Source organism: Pavona decussata, unplaced genomic scaffold (genome assembly GCF_977016875.1).
Source record: "Pavona decussata unplaced genomic scaffold, jaPavDecu1.1 SCAFFOLD_602, whole genome shotgun sequence".
Taxonomy (NCBI): domain Eukaryota; kingdom Metazoa; phylum Cnidaria; class Anthozoa; order Scleractinia; family Agariciidae; genus Pavona; species Pavona decussata.
In genome coordinates, this window is record NW_028145860.1 from 6,707,931 (window position 1) to 6,732,500 (window position 24,570).

Sequence of the window (24,570 nt, forward strand, 5' to 3'; positions counted from 1 at the left end):
ACAAATTTACACGGTTGCATTTCGGCAATACTCTGAATACTGAACGGAACGATCAAACGAGCTAATCGTACTCAGTCCTTTACCCTTGCGGGCTGGGGCATCCTCGAAGGTTGACGTCATGAGAAACACTTGATCATTTTATCAACCTGATTGGTTGCCCTTATTATCTCTTTTCTAAGAACAGTTGTATTGTTACTCCCCGTTGGTGTATTTTGGCAAAACAAAGCAAAAAATAATTAAAAAAAAAGAACCATCTAGCCTTGGTTGAAATACAGTCGTAAACATGTTTACAGCACACTATAAAGTAAGGCGTGATTTGTGAGATACTCGTAGAGTAGATGTAGAAAAGAACCAGCATCTTGAAGAATAGAGAAGACTATAACGAAGATTCCCGTTACATCTCCTTTGTGTCTAGCGAGTGCCTAACACTCTACACGTTCTGTTCTTGCTTTAACTGACTGTTGTTAATATTAAGTGTCTAGCATTTTTCTCAGGATTCTGACGGTCCTCTGCAAACACACTCGCTGCAATAGTTCCATTTGGTTGGGCATTCCCAGCCGTTTCAACCATTTACTAAATCCTCCGGAGACTGTTCTTTTACCCAATGCACCAATGGCTACTGGAATGACCAAGACCGATCGGCAGTCCAAGTCCGTTAAATTTCGTGCTGTAGTACTCAATTTTTCTCTCTTGTTACTGTCTATCCTGGTATCAAAGGGGCAGGCAAACTGACTTTCAGGATAGTTTAAAATTATACATGTCTTATATGAATCCCAAGTCTGCTAAGAAGCCCTTCAGTTATGTCTCGTGGTAATGGTTCCCAACGCTCCAATCACAATTAACTGCATGGTACCACCCTTGTTTGTACTTTCCAAATCCTCTTGAGTTCCCATGCTAATTCTGTGTACTTGTCTATTTCTCCTCTTCCTTGCTCCAAGTCCGAGATTCTGCAGGGACAGCAACATCTGTGATCATGTACTCTTTCTTCTTCACTGAGGACAATGTCGAGCCATCACGTTACCCGTTTGATGAATGCTAGTCTTAAGTCCCAAAACAGTTTCACATCCTCGTTCTCGCTCACTGCTTATACCTACATGCGGTAACTACTATTGTTATTATTATTATTATTATTATTATTATTATTATTATTATTTTTGAGGAAAGTCGAAAAAAGAAGCTAATTGTGTGATTGATAGTATCCGCCATATGAAGTGGGCGGGAAAAAAAATCCCCGGGGAGGTTCCAGTGGTTACCGGGAAGGTCCGGGAAGTTCAGGGTGGGTTCCTTGTTTACAGACACGCGTGAACGAATACTGCTACAAGTCCCCTACAAGTCTAATCTTGAAAACATACACAAATTTACATACACTATTTATAACATTCTAACGGTCACTGCTCTATCATCGGAACTACTAACATTCGCGAACAGACGTAAACTGATTCAGGGAGTACGCGGCAAACATTCATCAGCTTAATAAAATTAATGCGATTATTAGATAAACACTCCTTTCCTTCCTGTTTTGACTATAATTTTAGTGATGAGCTCCCGATAATCTTCAACTAACGAAATGTAACCGGTGATCTCGAGCAAGCGTTTGATCGGTAACGCGCAAACATGCAAGGTTGTGAGGGATTGGGCCAAACTACCACTCCCTTGATTACACGTGTGTTCATCCCGCGTATTGCACGAACAATTTCTACAATCCACTTGTCAGCTGGGTTAGACACTAATCATGATGTGGTATTTTCAATCGAAGAGGTTCAAAATTTGAGTGTTGATTGCTATTTATTCCCTAACAGGGTTTACCCATTCCTCCACTAATCCCTGTATTGGCAACAGGCACGTGGCATGTCATTCATCAGGTTCTAGACAAGATTTTAATGTAAGAAGTTCTTCAGTTTTGTAGCAATGTATACCATTTTGATGAGGACAACAGTTAACAATATATTTTAAAGTTAGGGAATGCTTATAAATAAGCTGTTTTTCATGAAAACGCAAAACTCGCTAAATAAAATTGACATCAAAATGTTGGCTTCAGCCCATGTAATCTTAGTCTAAAATGTAAATCACTCGTCACCAATGACAAACCATGTCGCAGCCCTACTCAAAATTGAAAGATAACGGAAATTCCTTTGATATTGAAACGCCCAACACTCTTGAAACAAATCCTTTAAAGAAATAAAGTGAAACTAGTCGACAAAGTTTCAACAAAACTGTCAACGACCGAGAAACTTGTAACCCTGTAAAAAGCTGATTTTTAGTGAACCGAGCTATCAGTTGCAGACGGAACTCTTTAGCAGGAAAATTTTTACAGATTAAAGTAAATATATTTTGACTTTGAACATCTTACAACGATCTCTGCTATCAGTTAAAGTTATCCTGGACTGAGGTATCACTTCCAAGAATGCAGCTCTGTTTTGTGGTTTTAAACATTATCTTCAAGTCCACAGTGGAGCAGACAGTAATGACAAATACTTTAGTAAAAAAAAGCTTTTTTAATCGGTAAATGACATTAAGAGTGAATATGAATATATTTTAATGAGATCTCTGGCGAGTTTCCGCCTGCGCCTGGGAAGAGCTCTGCTAAGGAACCTTAATACAAAATGGACTTGATAGACTGAAGCAGTCGCCATTGAGGTCATTGAAGGATTAGTTGATCAGTTCAGAGATGCGACTTTTATCACTATCCCTTTCGCGGAAAGCAGCCGCGGTTTTCAACCCTGATTCCTTTAAAAAATTAAGTAATGAAATGACCAAGGTTTCTTCAGGTCAGTTTTCTACGATTACTTAAGACTTATTTATAAGGCGGGTTCTTGTGATCATCCCACGCAGCATCTGATGAGCTGTTTTCAAGGAATAACATCACTTCTGTTTTCGACTGAAAACCTTCATATTGTGCATCTGCTCATCGCTTACAAATTTTCATTTCATTGAAAATGATTGTCGCTTTTTGTCATTTACTTGTGAATTCTTTTTATCTCCTCCGTGTTCGCTCTAGATGAATTGAATGATGCAAACTGATTTGGCGCTTGAGTTTCTAGTTTTTTCATCTCGAAGGTTGGCCAAATACGGGGCGTAGATTGAACATGCCTGAACGAGTTGGCAACAAAAAGTCGCCATGAATTACTTACCAACTGCGCCATGAAATGCACAAAAGAGACTTCTTAAAAAAAGAAAGCAGCTATGGACGGCAACCCTTTGACATGGAATGAATATAAACGTGCCCGGAACCACACAAATAACCGGCGAAATTAAGAAGGTCAAGCGAAAATATTTCACGGAAAACTTGAAGTCCAGCAAATCAAATCCCAAAAAAACTCTGAACTCACGACATCCAAATAAAGTGAAGAATATATCGGAAATTAAAGTTAGGAAAAAACTATAACTGAACTTTCTGAGCATGAGAAAGCCGAAAAATTAAATTTGCACTTTTCAAGCATCGGTGGGAGACTGGCCTTCGAAATACCGTCATCTAATGTAGAGCCTGAGTCCTATCTCGAACCAACAAAAACTACATTTTCTCTGAAAGCTCCGACGGTGGACGTAGTTCGCAAACTGTTGTCTAAATTAAACGAAAGTAAAGTTGCGGGCCTAGATAACATTCCAAATAAACTTCTAAAAAATGGCCGGCGATATAGTCGCACCATCGCTTACACAAATATTTACAAAGTCGATTAGCACTGGTATCTTTCCAACTGAGTGGAGTGTCAAGAGGGCCTCCTTTATTATTCAAGAAGGGGAAAAGAGATGACCCAAATAACTATCGACCAATATCTATTATTCCGACAGTTACCAAAACTGAAAAAATTATATACGACCAGCTTTGCGAGTATCTTAATGACAACAACTTACTAACCCATTGTCAGTCTGGATTTCGATCCTTGCACAGTGTACTTACTGCGTTGATCGAAGCCACAAATTGCTGGTCGGTCAACATTGACCATGGCCTTGTTAATGGTGTAATCTTCATTGAGCTCAAAAAATCCTTTGACACCATTGACCACAGTGTTCTTATACGAAAGCTTCACAAATACGGTGTTGACAGGAGTAGTCTCAAGTGGTTTGAATCATATATCTTTGCGACCGAAGCCAAAAATGCAGTATGAATGGCCATTTGTCAAATTCTTGTGGCGTCCCACAGGGAAGCAATCTTGGACCACTTTTATTCTTAGTCTACGTTAATGATCTGCCCAATTGCCTTAGTTTAGCCTCTCCGAGGATGTATGCTGACGAAACATATAGCCTTCACTATCAGTACTATGGCTGACCTCGAAAATGTCATAAACTCAGAGCTAAGATAACCTTAATTGCTGGCTTTTAACCAACAGCCTAAGCCTTAATATTACTGAGACTGAATTCATGGTAATTGGATCTAATCAACGTGTACATGCTCTTTCGAATAATCAGATTAATATCGAGATCGACGGCAAATCGATCAAAAGAGTTAAGGAAGCTTATTAATTGACAAACACCTTCATGGACAAAGCATATAGATGAAAAAAGTAAGACAATATCTTCAGCTACAGGCGCCCTTAAACGCATAAGACCATCCATTTCGGAAAGCTCCGCTCTCCAAATCTACTAAGCATTAATTTTACCCCACTTTGACTATTGTAGCTCCGTTTGGGATGAACTAAACTTTCCCTTGAGCGATAAACTCCAAAAACTCCAAAATCAGGGCTGCTATGGTCATTACAAGATCCAGTTACAACACAAGTACCAGTTTCCTCATAAAGAGGCTCAACTGGGACAATCTCTCCGCGCGCCGAAAGAAGTTGAACGCAATGCTGACATTTAAAACAATTAAAGGGGTTTCCCCGATATACTTACAAAATTTGTTTAGCATCCGCAGTACATCGTATAATCTAAGGGATTCCGAGATCAAACTACACTTGCCAAAGCCACGCACGAACTATCGCAAGCGTAGCTTTGGCTACAGCGGGGAGTTATTATTGAACCGAATCTACTCGTCAATTTACGGAAAATAGACTCTCTTGGACGCTTTAAAAGGGAAATTGATCAGTTGATCAACAGCTACAACAATTGTCAGTCAGGGTCCCACACGGCAATCTTGTAAAACAGTATTTTTATTTTAACTTGTGAAGTTTTTAATACCTTCTTGTTATACAGTAATGTAATACTGAAGATTTTACCGTGTATGAATAAATAAAGTATGAGTATGAGTATGCCTCAGAGTCTTTGAGAACAGGTAAGGGTCTGGGGGCCCACTGGTCCTCTCTTCTCGATACGTCATTGCTCCTTTGCTTCCAGAACCGTACTGCTTAAAGTGCGAATGATGATTCTCTCTTGGACGTTAACCACACAAGTGCGTATGCAAAAGCAGCATCAACGGATAGCGATGCAGTTCAAAGTGTGACTGAAGGTTATTTCTTATCCTATTAGTGCAATAAAGCTCTGCATTTCCCTTTTTTTTTTTTTTTTTTTTTTTTGCTAAATCGCCCGACCTGATTCATCACGACTAGGATACAGGAAAGAATAAAAGCCTGGGCAGATAAGTGGAAAGTCGCTTTTGAACTGGCAAAGTGCAAAGCTATGGTGTTATCCCGCAAAAGACGCCCTTCTTCAACCAATCTATTGTTCGGTGAGCAGAGCACAACCTGGTCTTGAGAGACAAACTTGAAAATGAATGGCTTACAAAAGAAAACCGAAGGTCTTCTAATGGCGGCTCAGGTTCAGACGTTGCGGACGAACAGTACAAAGGTGACTGACAAAGAAAATACATCCTTCGCATGTAGACTGATGTGCGGTGTTAGAATTGAACATTGCTTTCGCTTAGAATCAGTATAGATCACGGCGAGATGACAGGGTTGCACAGGTAGTTTATCAGGATCTTAGTGAGAAGTGTTGTTTGAAAGGGCATTAAACTGGTACCATCACAGACCCGACCCAGTGTGCGATTCAGAAACAGATACAAACTGCTGTGGGACAAGTGCTCCTGTGCTGTGTGCTCCTGTTAGGCATTAGTTTGCCTGTTCTCCGTCGGACTCATTTACGAGGTTTGTGTAACTCTATCACATGATTGCAATTGCTGCGCAACATTTATGAGATTTCTTGCGCATTGTTGTAAAAGTCTTTGGCGCTAACATCCTCCGAGTTCATCCTTCGAGTGCTGCTTGGTAACCGAGAAATGAGAAAATACTCAAAATGCGAGCACACTCAAAATGAGAACACACTCAAAATGAGAGCACTCTAGAAATGAGAGCACTCTCGAAATGGGGACGGACTCAAAATGGGAACTGGCTGGCTGAAAATGAGAGTACACTCTGACTGAGAGCACACTCAAAATGAGAACGCATTCAAAATGAGCGCACTGCGCACATATGCAAAATGAGAACGGCCTCAGAATGGCAACACACTCAAAATGACAAAGCAGTCGGCTATTAAAATACAAGACAACAGTCAAAATACAGGAAACCCCTCAATAACTTTTACTAGACGAAATTTTGACACACATCAACCGCCATAGACTGGGAACTAGTTTAGCGCATCGCCCTGCTTGCAAAGCGGGGTGGGATTGAATGCTGCCGGTGCGCGTCTTCTTTCACCTTTCTGATAACTTGAAAGACTTCATAGAAAAACAGTGCAAAACAGGTCAGTTAACTTTCTAACACTTCCTAAAATGTGTTCATTATGTTCTTCTTACATTTTATATTTAATTTATTCGCTGGTATGGTAATTTTTGCTACTGTTTTCAGTTCCAAAGGCGCCACGTGCAAAAATTTGGCTCGGCATGGCCGCGGATTGTTGGGCCGTACGTTGGAAAGTTTATGGTTTCAACAGAAGGACAACTTGGCGTTTGACTTGGGTTGCTAGTGTGGATTGAGAAAGCTAGCCTTCTGAATTAGGAAGCAAGTGAAGCTGCGAAACGACATTCCAGGTAAAGTCTTGTGTTTACATACGGTTTGTCATTCTGAGATTGTGCTGTCCTTTAATTAAAGGCCTGGTTAAACTAGGAAACATCGTTGCGGAAACATTGTTTCTCGTTATGTTTCCGGGGTGGCTAAATTAACGGGAAGCAAACAGAATGTTTTGCTGCCGCGGTGGCTAATTGAAGAAACATTGTTTCGGGAAACAAAGGGTCACGCATGCGCAAAATGATAAACTGACTTTGTTGCAGGGAACAAGTCAACACTGCTTTTCATGGTGGCAAAACTGGGAAAGATGTTTTGGAAGCAAAAATGTTTTTGACCTGAGGCAAAAAAATTTTCTTTTTTCCGAGCAGCAAAATTTGTTTCTGTTTCCAGCGCGGCTAAACTTGGAAGCATTTGCCTCTGCAACACTGCTTCCTAGTTTAGCCAGGCCTTAAAAATCGGTTCCTTCTGTGGTACCAGAGAACAGATGATGTAAAACTAAAGTGAAGGTGTGTGTGTGTGTGTGAGGTAGCGGGAGGAGGGGATACTCTGGGAGTCCTAGAGCCACCAAATAATTGTCCTTGAAGCCTGTATCACGAAGCCTTTCTCTTCTTGGTACCCAGACAAAAATACTGACTCTGGCTGAATGGAGCCTAGGGCCCAGTTGCATAAATTAAAGCATCTTAACATAAAAGGGAATTTTCTACTAAGTCGTTCCCTATATTCCAAACGATTTTCTCCCGCTCTCTTTGGTGTTCCCTATCCTATCTTCTTAGCAGTTACGAAAACTCCTTGCTCCCTCGGACATTATGCACTTGTCATCAGCTTCTCCAAGGAAGGAGGAAGGGACGCTCGGCCATAGGTGTGGGAGATGCATGGGTGCTTTGTGCGAACTTTGCGACAAAGTAAGCAATTGAAGTATGGGAAATATGGGGCCTTAGATTTATGACGACCCACCTCTGGAAATCATGGGGTCTTTGCTTCTGGTAAATAATAAGGCTTTTGGAAAATCACCTTTTCAGTGGACCAATGGAAAAATGGCAGATACTGTAAAAACAAGAATGTTTGAATAGTTGAATTTTTCACAAGAATGTTTCATCTTAAGCATTAAAGTAACCATTCAAGGAACTCAAATAAAGGTCTAATGTTAAAGACTGTACAATTGCATGAGATGATGGCATATTGTTCATTTATCTTTGCCACTACATATATAGTTGTCATTAGTCAGGACAGATTTAGAACAGCTGCTTGCAGAGAGTTCAGGCCAGATGAAAAAGTTAAATTAGAATGTTTGTTGCTCAAGCTTCAACATAACTGTTCAAGGAGGTTAAATGAAGCACATAGGGATAGGTCTTATATCAATGTGAAAGGCATTGTGTTAATTCAGTGAGAAACAGATGGACAGTGATGAAAAAATATTCTTTATTATCATTGGCCGATATATGTTCAGTTGAAATATAATAGCCTGTAGGTGTTCAGGACAAGAGAATATAAAAGATTGATTTTTTATCACTCACAGAATGTTAATTGCCTCCAGCATTTGCAGTACTGTGCAAAAAGAATCAGTGTCTGACACTTACTTTCTTGTTTATTTGCCCTTTGGGCAACCAGTTCTGTTTTTTTTTTTTGGTTGCTCACCTAGAAAACCTTTTGTTGCCCATTCAAACTCATAAGAAACTTGCAACAAAAAAAACAGTGCTTAAATGTATTTTACAAGTTTGCCTTCTTGTTTGGTGTTACAACAGTGATTCATTGGGTGATTAATCAGTCATAGATTAAATTCAGTCTCCCATGTGTTTAGGAACTTCCTACTCAATTGCTTTTCAACTTTGTTCCACGTTTCTTGGTAGAGATTTCCTCCACGTTCTGTTCCTTAACATCTCTATCTTCTTTACCTTCTCTTCCATCTTCCCTTTCATTTTACTTTCGCCTTTTTCATGAAAATCCAAATTGAGATACACGTGAGCAACGAGTCATATATTTGGCTGCATGGAAACTGGGCATAATTTTGAAATCTACCAACATTCCTTGTGCGTGGCTGAAGACATGGCGGCCGGAAAGAATACAATAGCTTACATTTTTTGTGTATTTTCTTCACTTCAGATTCCATCATTTTTTTATGTATATTTTTATGTAATAATGATTGGCTGCACATGAATATATACCAGCAATACTTACTGTATAGCTGATTCATTATTGCAGGGTAGATAAAGTTTTTACTTTACTTTACTTATAGTTTCATGGATAGTGGTTTGCGATGGTGTTCTTTTGTTTGTATCTTGTTCAAATTATGGTGTTTCTTTTTTCAATCTATGGGTATGAAATATCCCAAGCTTAGGTAAAGAATTTCTTGTCTTAATTTCTTGCTCAACAGGAACAAAACATATGGTTGCCCAAACAGGAAAGTTTTACCGCAGTTAATTACTTGCCCGTTGAATCAGTTTACTTGCCCCGGGCAAGTAGGCAAGCATTAGTGTTGAACACTTACAATGCAGACAAATTTTGCCGAATTTCAGCTTTTATTCAACCAAAGTCGCTGATGTTTTGGGTGAAGTTTCATGATTTTTTGGTTAAGATATCAAACAGGTCTTGGAGAGCCACCCAAAAATTTGAGTGCATCCCCGAAAATTTGCTTATCTAAGAACAATGTGTGGTTCCAGAAAATATCCATACCCCCACCACGGAGGGAATTGGAAATTCCAGAGGGGTGGGGGGGTCAATGGCCCAGGAAATTCCGGAGGGGAGGAGGGGCGAATGGTTGGATAAGTTTCCAGAGGGTCAACTTCACGTTCATGTCTGCAGACATAAATGTTCAAAATTGTAACTTACCAACTTTGCAACTTCGTAGATCTTTTTTGAAGACATTACTTTGTTTAACTGTTTTAAAGAAACCCTTGTTACATTAAAAACATGCTTCCCTTCTCCGAAAAGCCTTTGTAAGCGAAGTACTCCAACTGAGACAAGAAATCTATGTCTGCATTGCGTGACTCAGATATTATAAAACTGTTGTTTGTGAAACTTTCTTGCATAGAAAATATTGTTCATTGGCAACAATTGAATTTGTATCAATGTTTAAAAAGGGAAAATTTTGTATGGCTATAAAGTGAAAGCCCCAATTTTACATAAAGCATTGAAATATTTGTTTGTTATTTTTGTATGCTGTGTAGAGTTGCGGGCAAAGGTCAATTCCCGGGGTCAATTATATTAACTAGTTTGTCAAAAGTGACCCATGTTAAAACTTATTTTGACCAAAATATTTCAACTCAAAGTCCAAAACTATTAACTTAATTTCTATGCCAAAATTCAACAAAATAGAGCCAATTTGACATTCTTTTAACGCGTTATTGATCTCATACAAAATTTGCATAAGAACGTGAACATGCTAATTTCGTTTTGCGGCTTCGTCTGCGGTTTCAAGTTACGATCTGAAAGCTCTATTTGTCTCCCTGCCATGCTAATGCTTATTTTGTCCATGCTATTCTGTTTCAATAGGAAAACTATTGACTAAAATAACTAGACTGAATGATTACCAGGAGAAAAATCGATTGAGTAGAACTATTTTCTGGAACCACACAATGTTTAAAATTCTCAATCCTAAAGTTTCTCTTAGCAAGTTTTATCATTAATTTTATGATGATGCTCAATTTGTGAACTCACTTGCACATGTTGTACACTGTAATTGGTTTTATGTCAGTTGAAATTGAAGCTGTCACCATACTTGCAGAGTTCCCTCGACCCCCAAGATTTTTGATTTTTCTCTTGGGGGTCGAGGTGACAAGTATGGTGACAGCTTCAATATCAACTGACATAAAACCAATTGCGACATGTGCAAGTGAGTTTACAAATTGAGCATCATCATAAAGTTAATGATGAAACTTGCTAAGAGAATTATTATAAGGTTGAAGAGAGCTCAGAACTCGTGAGAAATTACAACCCAAAAAGCAACAAAAGCGATTTGTTGTCATTTTCGTTTAGCGCAATGGTCAACAAGTGGAAACTGCGGTGAGCTATTTATAGTCGCCACTCACATTGCCTTTAATAGCACTTTGAATATCCTGTGTTGAGTGTAAAAGCTTGCTTTTATTCATTGTTTTGGTTTGTCAACTTCTTATGACAAAATCGCACCAAAGAGCATTAACTAGGAAGGATGATCATGTGCGATACCCATACAATTTTTCGGCAAAACAATGTGAAATGTGAAGAAAAAGTAAATCTATTTTTGAGAATCCAACCACATTTGCAAATTTTTTGGCTTGTATTTACAGTCCATAAACTCTTTCTATTGAAATGAAACCATAACAAAAAAGCTGTGCATCTAGTTGGACACATAAGTATTGAACTAGCTGATGGTTTTCATATTGTTGATCTGTCATTTTTCTTTTAAATAGCCTGAAAAAAGTTTTGAATTCTTATAGAAAAATGAAGTAAAACTTACTTAGAGCAAGAACAACTTGGTGATGTTAAGTACAATTAGAATAAACTTTAAAATATCTTTAATAGCACTGCACACAATATTAGAAAAGATGTATTTGCACGTTAGATCCCCCACATGACTCAGACAAGAACTCTTATTAGCTAAAAGTACAGGAGGCAAGCACTCTGGGCATAAAAAATAGGCTAAAACGGCAATATTAAAATATTGGCAGAAAGTTTCATGGAATTGAGCGATAATAAATGAAAGACAGTCTTCATTTCCCATTGTATTATTGATTCAAGGTATCCTGAAAATGGTCTTAAATTTGTTGAATTATGTGCAGAGGTGGAGCAAAGGAAATCTGAAAGCTAATCACTGATTTTCCAAAACAATGTCATGCAATTTGCAGCTTGCTCTCAAGAATAAAATAAAATAACTTTATTTATCCATGGTTTTCTTATCAGTTACATTAAGTACTTCACTACATATTCGATCAATCAAATTTACCAGACTTCTTAATATAACCTATCTAAAACTACAAATTAATAGGTTAAACTGCTTTTTATTAGATGCATGTTTAGAGTAAGTAACAAAGCCAAAAGAAGTTGCTACACCCAGCGTGGAAACATCCTAGAGATCTTGCCTGCTGCAAGAGAGTTGGTAATCTGTTCCATAACACTGCACCACTTGATACCTGAATTTGCGGGGAAGGTAAACGGCAAGTTTATCTTCATTGTTACAAAGGGACTAGCCAGTAATGGTGCTTTATACACTTGACAAATTTAGATTGAAGATAATCAGGGGTGAGCCCATTTAGAGATTTTCACTCCATGCAAGCTTTTTGTATCTGGCACTGGAATTCAAGCTTACTCCAACTCAACACTTGAAAAAGCTATTTGGTACTGGTGTCAAAGGTAGAGGAGGTCATGACTCTAGCAGCAAGAAACAACGACAGGTGCGACTAAACACAGCTCGTGGAAGGTGGAAACTTTCAGGCTACAGAAAATTTGGACACCGACAAGTCCGACCTGGACAAAATCTATAACAAAATTACCCTTCCAAGGGCGTTCACTGGTAAACAAACTAACCACCACATTCGCCTCCCTCCCCCTCTCCCCCCCAGCTCAATGTTGTTTTCTGGGTCACGAACAGTTTCCTGGCAAGCATCACTTCCCATTTCAACCATGGATGAAATCAGAAATGAGACTTTCTCACATCCAAGGACAATGAGATTGCACTTCAAGTTATCTTCATGAGTATGGTAATATTTGAACATAACCAAAAGTTATTTAAACCACGTTTACTTTGATGCATACCTTTACAAATCTTAACGAAAACTAGCAAATTTTCTGGGATTAATGGCTAACCAACATTCCAGTGGTATTTGTGATGTCTACAATAAATCTCCCCATGATATGCATCTCTAGCCCCTAGCTCTTCCTAAAGGACAAGAATCCCTACTCACAAGCCAATCAGCATGCAACAAATTACACAGAAAAAGAAAAAAAAGAAAGAAAAGAAACATAGTACTTTTATTTACATAATGCCGTAGCTAAACCACTTTCCTAGAACTGAATTACATGTTTCATACAAGATCGTACTTAAAACGCAACGGAATACAACTAGAGAAAAAGAAGAATCCGACAGAACATTCTGACACCCAATTTTTCATATGATTATAAAAACGGATTTTTCAGTCCAGGGATATGTGACCGTACGCAGGATTTCATACACTAACGCTTTACCGTTAAACAGGTAAAAATAAACAGATGAATGTAAACAATTTGTTAATGGATGGCAAAGGGTTAACTAGAGGGTTTTAAATGATCTCCAAATCCGTTCAAATGGTTAGCCAAAAGCATCAAATGGTCAAGCAAAGTCCAAAAATGGTTTCAGTAAAGCGTTAAACGGACGGCTGCAAACCCTTAATGGATACCTGAAAACGTTAAACGGTTGCATAGTAGTTGAACTTAAATATATTATTATGTTTTCAAGCCTATGGAAATTTCTTTCGAACATCCGATAACAAATTCTGCAAAAGCAACTGCATTTCCTTTCAAAATTTTCTTTCTTGCATTTCCTGCTTTTCTTTCAAAAGCAAGACTTCCTTTGACAAATAAACAATTTGAAACAGAGACACGTAATTCTTGTGTAACATCGAACTAATCGGGCATTGCTTTGTCTCTAGCGCAGTTCCGACAAGCGTTGTATTTGTGATCTACAGGTTGAGCTTTATTTCTTTCACAGAGAAAGACAAACATAGTTAACTGTTAGCCAGTAATTTTCTTAGCGCAGTTGTTTATGTTTACAAGCTATATGCAAATTTCTGTTGATTATTCAATGGTGATCAAGTCTACAAAAGCAACATCTGTTTTACCTTAAATGAAACTTTGTGTTTCCTGCTTTTCTCTCAAAAGCAACATTTCCTTCGATTCATAAACAGTTTAAAACAGAGACATGTAATTCTTGTGTAATACATCAAACTGATCAGGCATTGATTTATTTCTAGCCCAGTTTCAACAAGTGTTGTGTAAATACCCACTGCTTGGTGTAGTAACCGAAGGGTTCTTTATATAATTGAAGACACGAGTGAAGACACAGACATCCGTTTAACTCACTGTATTATACCATGTGCTTTCTGCTTACAGTAATCATGTGATACGTATCATGTATTGCATAATCATGCACTATCATATTACTACATTCCTCCCTTTTCAGTACATTCCTGTACAAATCGTGAATGTAAAAATAATCGACCAAGATCTCTTATTACTAAAATATAATCATAAATGATTCGTGCGATTACATAACAGTAACAGTTTATGTCCAATGTCCGATCGGTGTCCTAATTCTTAGCTATTCTCTCACGTGTTTCTCAAATTCTAATTGTCATTGTTCAAAATCTCTTAAGTGTCCTTCGAAGACTGATCTAGGCCTTCTGTTGGATCGCCTGAGTGGTTCCTGTTTGTGAGCAATGCTGACAATCTTGTCTCGCAGTGATTCTGGTGGGATAATCCTGTTGAGCCTCAGCAGGACTCCTTCGGATTCGTAAATGTCTGCTCTTACGTCGTAGTATGGTATCAGGTCTGGATCGTTTCTATTCCATTTCCCTGTTTCAAGTGCTATCTTCAACTTCTGCAGCACTTTGTCTTCTTTACTTGCTGATCGGATAGTGTCCATGACTATCGCGTGGTCTGCGTCAATGACTGCTTTGACGTAGCCTTCATGTTTTGTTTGCTGGACCTCTGGTAATGGGTGTCGGGAAAGGTAGTCAGTCATATTGGATTTCCCCGGTATATGTACTGCAGTGAAGTCTAGGTTCTGCATCTTCATCACTATTCGCTCTATTCTTGGTGGTAGCTTTGCAGTTGGATTATTGAAGAGGGGGAGGAGCGGTTTGTGGTCAGTTGCTAACTGAAAGTGCTGTGCTCCAAGTAGATACATGTGTAGCCTGGTGGTGGTAAACTCTGCAGCCAGTGCTTCTCGTTCTATTTGAGAGTACCGTTTCTCGGTGTCTGTTAATGATCTGCTAACAAAGTGGACTGGTTGGTAACCATGTTCAGTCTTTTGGAACAAGCCACCTCCAAGGCCAGTTGGGCTGCCGTCGCATATGACCATGGTTTCTCGACCTGGCTTGTATGGGATGAGAACTGGTGCTGAAGTAATTGCAGTCTTCAGATCTTCGAAAGCAGTTTGCTGAGCTTCGGTCCATTCAAAGCTGTGTTCCTTCTTTGTGAGTCTTCTCAACGGTTCGCAGCGGTTGGAAAAGTTGCTGATGTAACGTGATAGATAGGCCATCATTTGCAAGAATGACACAAGCTCTTCTTTAGATTTCGGTGGGTTGCATTCGCTGACAGCTTTGACTTTACTGGGACTGGGCTTCAATCCTTCGGCAGTGAACAGGTGCCCATGAAAGTCGATGGTTGATTTTCCAAATTCACACTTCTCCTTACGTAGGGTAAGGTTGTGGAGCTTCAGTCGTTGAAGTAAAGCTGCTAAGTTGGCATTGTGGTCATCCCAGTTGGTTCCGCCAATCATGATATCGTCTCGGTTGTTAAGGACTCTTGGTATTCCCGAGATAATCTTGCTCATTTCAGCATCAAATAAATCTTGGCTGTTGACACCGCCAAACGCGAGTCGCTTGTAACGATAGTTACCCCATGGACTTGAGAATGTCATGAGTTTTCTTGATTCTTCGTCTAGTGAGAACTGGTGGTATCCGTGGTTCATGTCAAGTTTACTGAAGACTTTGCAATCTTTGAAAGTGGTGATGAAGTCCTCTGTGATAGGCGCTTGTACTTGTCTTGTGCGCTCCATGGACTTATTCAGTACTCTTAAGTCAAGGCTGACACGGATGTCGTTGGGTTTTTTTGGTTTCGGTTGGACAACCAGTGGTGAGCACCATGTGATGGAGTCATGTTCTGGCACCTTTTCCATGATGTCTCTCTCGACAAATTCTTCCATTCGGTGACGTAGAGGTTCCATCAGGTGGTATGGTACTCGGCGGGGCTTTTGTGCGATCGGTTTCGCATCTTCTTTAAGTGGTAAATGGATTTCGATGTCTTGTCCATCTCTTCTTGCTTTGCCAATGCCTCTAAATCTCTCTTCGTGCTGAAAGAGAATCTTGTTAAGATCTTCATTTCCGGTTTGGATCTTGTGGATCTTCTGTAATTCTTCTCGATTTGGTTCTTTCAGTCCTCCTGTCGCGTCAAATTGGATCATTCCCAGCTCTTCCAGTGTTTGTCTTCCGAGTAACGGTAGGGAATCGATTGTGCCTTGAATAACGGCGATTGTCGCTTGTGTTTTTCGCGTTTTGTTTTCTAAGGTGACGTCGCATTCTCCAATAACTGGTAGATCTTCGGTGAGTGTTTTCAGCTTGATCTTCGTGTTGCGTAATTTAACCTCCGGCGTTACTCGTAGCAATTCATTGAACTGGTGTTCGTCCATGACGTTTGCATCGGCGCCTGTATCCGGTTCAACTTCTATTTTGGTTCCATTGATCCAAATCTCGCATTTGTTTTTCTCGATGGTGTCCTGTGCTGTACGGTGTACGTGCATGTGCTGTACGAGTCTGGCGATGTCCTCATCGAAAGAGTCTTCGCTTTCTGAAATGTCGCGTGCATCTTGTGCATCTTGTTCAATGTGTCGAACTCGTCTTCGGCGGTGTTGATGATCTGTCGGCGGTCTTGGCTGTCGCGGCGCGTGTTGAAAATCTTCTTTCTTGTCATTTCGGTGACCCGATCTGCCACCTTGTTTATCATCTGAGCGGTATCTTTGATCCGTGTTACGGCACATTTTGGTGTAGTGGTTACGTTTACCACATTTGTAGCATTTAGCTCCGTATGCTGGGCAATTTCCTTTTCCATGTTTTGAACCACAGCGGGGACACATACCATTGTTGTCACGCTTGTAACTTTTGACTTGTTTAACTTTGTGTGATTCCGTTGTGTCCTGGAGTTTCTGGTCGATTTCGTTTGCTTGAGTAGTGGACTCTTCTTCTATGGCTGCTTCATCCAAGATCTGGGACAACGTCCAGTTATTGCGAATTGTTTTTACTCGTAAGCGGCTGTTTGTCATCGTCTTGATAAGATGGTCTCGGATTGCATCATCTTCGTCGGTGAATTCGCATTTCTTTGCTATCTCTCGTAGTCTAGCGTAATATTTCGCCATGCTCTCATCGATCTGCTGAGAAAGGTTTCCAAACTGGAATCGTGCATAGTCCTTGTTTTTTCTTGGTAGGAAATTCTTGTCTAGTTTCCGAATAAAACGCGAGTAGACATCTTCGCCCTCGTGTTGTGCGGGTAGATCCGGGAGGGAATCTTCTAAATCGGCAATCTGCGATCCACCATAGATAATTAAGCCATCTTTCTTAACTTCTGGATCTGTTAATCCGAAGAACCTGAATTGTCTCTCTATATCCTTTTTCCATTTCGCCCATCGCACGGCTGTGTCGTTAGCATCATTTGAGATGGTGAACGGACGGATGTTTAATTGACGATTCACGACTGTGATGTTTTGTTGCGGATTTGTGCTCGGACCAGGATTATCGGTTTCTTCTGGTGGAGCCATTGGCTGATGTTCTTCTACTCCTTTCTTCTTTGTGGGATCCTCGTCGCCAATGTAGTAACCGAAGGGTTCTTTATATAATTGAAGACACGAGTGAAGACACAGACATCCGTTTAACTCACTGTATTATACCATGTGCTTTCTGCTTACAGTAATCATGTGATACGTATCATGTATTGCATAATCATGCACTATCATATTACTACACTTGGGATTTGTGATTGACAGGTTGAGCTTTACTCATTTCACTGTGCGAATGCATAGACATTAAGGTGACCAAGTTTAATGTCAGGTCTTTTAGTGAGCGCTCTGTTGTAGAGATTGTCTAAAGTTAGTTCAGTACAAGCTCACATTCCATGTCTCAGCATACCTCTTGCCTTACAAACTCTTTTTTACAACCTTTTTACACTTTCTTGAGTTTGAAACGGTACCCCTTCAATAGGTTTTAAGACACTGGGTAGAGCAGACCTTGCTATGTTAATGCCACTATAACCAATGTCCGACTCAAATAACTCCACTGGAAAATCTAGTGTTTAGGGAACAGTGGCAGGAACTGGATCAATCTGTTTTTATTTTTTTATGACAGTGTGAAGTAGGAGGAGTACTGCTTAGTAGTTCCTTTTCTCCAGGACTGTAAGATAATAGCAGTTGCTTTTTGAGAAAATCCCTGTGTCACATATAGGCTGCCAAACGATCTGCAAACAATCAGAACCACTTTCTTCCCCAGAAAAAATAAAGCCGTGATCACGGGTGTGATCTCAAACCGTGATCTTTTTACCTGTGATCACAGCGTAATCACGGCCGTGATCACAGAAAAAACGAATCACGCCTGAATGGCTGATGACCGTGATCACTCCCTAAATCACGGTGGCGTGATCATGCACTTTTTCAATAGAGGACTGAATTTTGAAATTGAACCGCTTCGATAATAAGCAAATTATCTATTATAGATGTAGTTGACAAGCGTAACAATTTATATTAGTACAGTGCGCATGCCTTAACATTATAAACACAGCTGTCTGCAGTTAAAGTTGTTTTGCAGTACGTAAGTTTATTTATTTTTGTGTACAGAATAAAAATGAACACCAGTGGAGCGCAGTGCAGTGGAATAAGCTAAAATAGTATACATTTTGACAAGTTGAGAACTACAAAGGTTTATTAAATGTGAACTAATGTTTTTTTTGGTTCAGAAAAATGCTAACCGGGAATCACTTTCTAAAATCACTGTTATTATATTATGTGATTGTGTTGCTCACCTCAATAATTGGAATGTTCTTCGATATTGACTTTCCTGTCAATAAACGTGGACTAAAATTGACAACTTGCAAGAATCATTTCCTTTTACAGCAGACCAAAGATCTTAATCAGAGTACATTTATCGCGACGAACTTCAAACATCCAAGCGGCTACCCAGTCAGAGACAATCTGAAGGAACAGTCTGTTGTTTACAAAATGGCCGGGTGCAGATCTTCGCTTCAGAAAAGCAAAACATTAAACTGTTTCCCAAAGTGATTAGAGAAGATACTTTGCATTGAAAACGCTCCCGCTCTTCTAAGTCAAATTACCAACTGTCGAGTTTATTTTCAGGACAATTTTTCTAATGTGATCAGGAAGAGGTAATTTGAAACAGGTTCATGAATTTGGCCAATAAGATTAAACCCGCAGAATTGTCTCAAGAGACCTTTAAGATAGAATTTCCGTGTCACAGATTTTGGAGAAAAGGCGCTATTTTTCTCGAAACTGAAGTTAGAATTATACCTAATGGAAATATTTTTCAGTGCTTCGTCGCGAACATGTAAAAAAGCAGCCTTGAGTTTTCGCCTTGGATCAAGTAAATGAAATGAATCAAGCATAGAATGCAACATATTCTACAACGTATCAGGATTGAATTTGCATTTGATCATCCAAATATAAATATTCATTCTTAGTTGTGTAAAAAGCTGCTAAAAAATTTTGTACAGGACTGATGAATGGAGAAAAAAAACACATGAAACCATGAAACCTGTGAGTTAAAGATTGAACGACACGCCATCAAGAAAGATTCAATTGTCCCGAGTTTAGTGCGGTAAGTGTGCCCGCTAATAAAATTATTGAACCACATCTTTAACTTACTAGAATAAAAGATTTTTTACTCCATTAGTGTTACAGATATTTTGGACCATTTGAATGAGATTCATATGCAGTTTGGTTGTTTTTGTTGTTCAATTTTACCCTAACGAATACCATTTGGACAGTTAAGCCATCACCGATTATATGTGATCACACCATCACTGTAGAGAATCACGGTCACTGGAGTGATCACGCCCTGATCACGTGTGTGATTACTCCAATCATGCATTGCTGAAGGCGTGATCAAGGTGAAAGGAGTGATCACGCTGTGATCACAAAATATTTTTACTGGGGTTGATTAAGGCACGAATCTCTTGTTTTCATCCCTGGCATGTGTAAGGCAGTCTGTTGTCATGGCAGTACTCTTGGGACATCCACTAGCATTCAAAGAAGTTTGGAGTACCAACTTTGGGTAGGCCACTGTAGGCAACTGAAGGGAGGAAAAGCATAGAAAAAAAAAATGTTTATCCCATGATATAGGGAGAAAAAAGCATCATAAAATGCTGCCCCTGGGTTCAGGTTTCCACACTGCATCACGAGACCTGGGCCAAGTTGTTCGATTGCCGATTAAAGCTAATACCTGATTAAAAGTTAATCAAGGTTTTCATCTTGGTCATTAAAAATGTTTTTCAATGCTGATTTTAAACTAAAGGTGAACAAAAGTTTAAGTCAAAACTAAGGGCGATAGTATTTTGGAAAAATGCTTATTGATTAGTATTTAAACTTGAATCAAACTTCACCTTAACACAGGATTAGCTTAATCAGGCTATGGAGTGCTCGATCCCCCCAGATATTTGTAATCTGCCAAAATATATCCGGTCTTATCATCCATTCTTTGCTATCCGAGAAAACATGTGATTCTCGATCTGCCTCAACATTTTTTGACCCTGTGATGTAGGCAGCTGTCAACCATATTTGCTTCTTCATGCACCACTGCCAATAATTACCTTTAGCAATACTGCTACAATCTCTGGAATGAGTGCCACCCATAGTGTTATTATAGTTCACAGCTGTTGAGTTATCTGAATAAATATCAACATGGATGCCTTAATGCTCATTTTTGAAAAATGATTTAAGGCAAAAAAATGCAGCCATGAGCTCTGAGCAGTCATCTGACCAGCTACCTCCTATCTTCTCTGGATCTTTGACTGTAACCCATCCTTTAGCTGATGCGTCAGTGTAAATAATAGCGTCAACTCTTGAGTTAGGCAATAATATGGGATAGTTCCAGTCTGTTTGTTATCATCCCACCACTTTGCAGTGTATCTCCGAAAAGCTTTTCTTGTGATGATCTCATTTGGGCATTGTAATTGCCTTTGTTTTATCTTAAGGCCATAGTTTTGTCTATCTCAAGGCGTCTATAATACAGCGGTCCATATAAGACATCAGGGAAACTTGAGACTAGAAGCCCCATAAAACTTGCTAGTTCCTTCATTGGTAGCTCTGTGAGTTCTATCATTTTCTTGTAACTTTCCCTAATGCGCAGGATTTTTTCCTGTGTCAGGGAGACAGTCATATTAACGGAGGCCAAGACAAACCCCAGAAATATAACAATAATTGTTATATTTTTTGTTATATTTATTGAGCTGGCTTTAGGACTGATTTTATCTGATGTAAAATAAAATCCAACTTCGTAAATAAATCACAAGTATCATCACGTTAGTCTGACAGTCCTCAGGGCTATCCCGTTGTTAAATAATAGGAGTCATCTATGTGGCCCACATTTAAGTCACCCCTTTGGCGTAGCATAGCATTTAGCATAGCATAGCATAGCATAGCATAGCATAGCATAGCATAGCATAGCATAGCATAGCATAGCATAGCATAGCATAGCATAGCATAGCATAGCAAAGCAAAGCATAGACTGGCTTACAAATTTTTGTAAAAATTCTGGGTGCACATTTGCCAGACCATTTGGTAAGCATGTGAACTGAAACACTTTCCCTTTCCAGCTAAACCTCAGATATGTTTGGTCTTCTTTGTGAATTGGCATTGAGTAGTATGCATCGTGCAGATCTACTGAGGCCGTATAACAGTTAGGAGTTACGAATTCGATCAATCAAATTAAAATTCATAATATAACCTCTCAAGTTTGTAGGCCTCATAGGTCCAAAGATATAATACAGTAGAACCCTGGTAATTGGAAGGGAAACAAAAAACTGTTTGAGTTAGCGGGGTTTCGAGTTATTGGGGTCGATTAAAATATTCAATTTTCCAGGTTAATAATATCATTAATAGTTTATTGATTTTTAGCACTTCGGTATACAATACAGTGCAAATTAAACTTATTTCACGAGAAACTAATACATTTTGTATCTGTTCGTTGCACTAATTAAAATCAAATTGCCCCAGTCTTTGATCTAGTGTTAGAAGTCGATCACACGATAAGAAAACCTAATGGGATATCTCAATGGGCATCCGTGGCGAGTTGTAAGAACCAGAAATTCGAGTTATCGGGGTAAATTTTGATGAAGGGAAACGAAATCTAGTTTGAGTTAGCGGGGTTTTTGAGTTATCCGAGTTAACCGAGTAAAAATGTCTGAAAAGTTGGTTCAAATCCAAGGGAATTGAGACTCAGATAGAGTTAGCGGGGGAATTCGAGTTATCTGAGTTACCGGGGTTTTACTGTATTTAAATCTTTGCCTAATGACGGCTGGCCACAAGAATGTGTCATGACGCTTGCTGGTTATTGTTTTAACTCACGCAGTTTTCAATTGTAAATAAATAACCTTCTTATACTCGGTGCGCCAAAATAATAGAAGGGCTGTGAGTGAAACTGGCCTTTGTGCAGATCGCTTTTTGTTGTTTTAGTTCAGATTGATCACCAGAGATTTTGCTTGTGGCCTTGAATTCCTTCCGAGAGTGTTGCTCCAATATTTGATATCTTATCTGTAAGTTAACATTTAGCGCAATTGGTCTGCTGAAATATTGAATTAGATATACAGCTATTTCAATTAACGTTGTCGGTTCAAAGCATGAAGCTAAAAGACAAGACCGAAAGTTTACGTGGGATTTTTTGAATAAATTCATCAAAATCAGTCATGCCTGGAGAAAACAATAGGTTGTAATTAGCAGTACAATGACCTGCACGTGCAGGGATGATTTTGATGAAATTATTCATAAAAAATAATCCCACAAGACATTGCGGTCTTGTCTTTTAGCTTTATTTTAATCCGACAACGTTAATTGAAATAGCTGTATCTTTATTTTAGCGAATGTAAATTAGCATTTTTGTCTTTTTAATTTTATGACATGACCCCAACGGCTGTAACTTTTATTATGTTTAAATAAAAGCCATTGTATTTTTGTATTGTATTGTATTGTATCTGCTGCTTTTCGCTTCATTTTGTAATAAAAATGGAAATCTTGCCCATAATCAAAAGTTTTTATTGCAAGTGAAGCACAGAGCAGCAGATAAAACTTGATAAATCAATGTTTCCCAAAACATTTCAAGGCCTCATACAAAAGCTCCAGTGAAACTGATCTGAAACAAAAAAACCCAATCTGAAATGTACACAGCTAGGTTGTGGTTATGCTCTGAGCGGCTTCAGTTTAGATCCAGTTCATAAATTTTACCTTCTAAGGTAGAGTTTTTTGCCGTTTTAAACATCTTTGTAGGCCTAGTAGAACTGGAGGGATCATATTTACATCATTGCCTAGACGGTCAGCCAACTTGCCGGCTCTTATTTTAACTCAGACAATTTTCACTTGTACTGTTAGTAAAATAATATAAATAACCTTGTAATACTTGGCGCGTAATAATAACTGGCCAACACAAAAAATACAAGGCATCATGGTTCCAAGACAGAAGAAAAGGGTTCTAGGGATCCATTGGTTTACTTCAGAGCTCCATTTAGCCAAAACTAGGATTTAAGTCTGGGCTGCAAGCAAAGAACAGCTTTGGGATGCTAAATACTTCCTGGGTCCAGGGCTCCAAAGTTAGAGGGAATAAGGGTGTTGCATGTACGGTTATTGTTGTTTTCCCTGTTTGATCAGTAAAACGGTCATGTCAGCTATGATTTTTCATTTCAAAAGAAAGACAACTTTAGCTACATTTCCAACCCTCTCTCCTCTTCTGGCAACTTATGAACAGTGACACCAAATATCGGAACTTAAATACCCACGTATGTTCATACTCCCCCCTCCCTTCGGGCAATGGAAGTCTTTCATTTGGATGTTTATGACCAAAAGACACACTTACTGTGCAGATTACAGTGATCTGTTGAATCATGACAGAGTTACTCATGAAAAAAACTAAGAAAAATTGAATAAACTTGTGACTTTCAGATGCCTCAAATCAAATTTTCCACACATTAATTAATTTTACAACAGATCTACATGTATATAATTTGTTAACTACACATTGAACAAAGTCTTTAAAGTTATTTTCTCTTTTTCGGCAGACAAAGAAGAAAACCAGATGGATAGAAGATAAACATTTGTGGTCCAACTTGCTGGCTCTTGTTTGAACTCGGACAATTTTCTCTTGTAAGTAAAATAATAATTATTATATTATAACCTTGCAATACTTGGTGCATAAATAGGGACTTTAGGAAACCACAATGGTAACGAAAACATGGCTTAAAATACAAGTTGGCATTACCTGTACTACTTCGCAATTATTTCAATTCTTTCCACTTGTACAATGTGGCTGAACTATCCCGTAACAGAAAAGTTGGGAACGGTGTTTAAGTTGAGATGGAGAATGAAAAAATTACCATTGTGTGCTCACGTTCTCCACAAAACCTGGAATTTGGTCATTTCACGTTGTTTGGCCGAGTACGGCAAAGAAATGTACCAAAATCTAAAACACATGCTCTTCTCATTAAATCCTATTGTTTTGTGATGTTTGGGTTGCCGTAGCTGTAGTAGCTTCTTAAACTTTCTAATAGTAACTCAGGCCAACACACACACACAAAAAATAAAAAAAAAAAAAAATTAAAACAGGCATCATGGCTTCAAGACAGAAGGATAAGGATTCTAGGGATCTATTGGTTTAGTCTTCAGATCTCCATTTAGCCAAAATCAGGATTTATGTCTGGGCTCCAAGCAGAGAATAGCTTTGGGCTCCAGCCTCCATGCTAAAAATTCCGTGGCTCCAGGGCTCCA

General features: G+C 39.0%; 1 long non-coding RNA gene across 2 annotated transcripts in view; it reads left to right on the forward strand.

The window, feature by feature from the left end:
• The first annotated feature begins 6,202 nt into the window (after positions 1–6,202).
• Positions 6,203–24,570, forward strand: part of LOC146449742 (uncharacterized) — a 27,383-nt gene continuing 9,015 nt past the window's right edge. Inside the window, exons 1-3 of one of the 2 annotated variants that reach the window (XR_014860650.1) lie at positions 6,203–6,612; positions 6,717–6,898; positions 23,865–23,949. This is a non-coding gene — a long non-coding RNA (uncharacterized LOC146449742). The remainder of the gene's footprint in view (positions 6,613–6,716; positions 6,899–23,864; positions 23,950–24,570) is intronic. The other variant, XR_014860649.1, reaches the window with a different exon arrangement.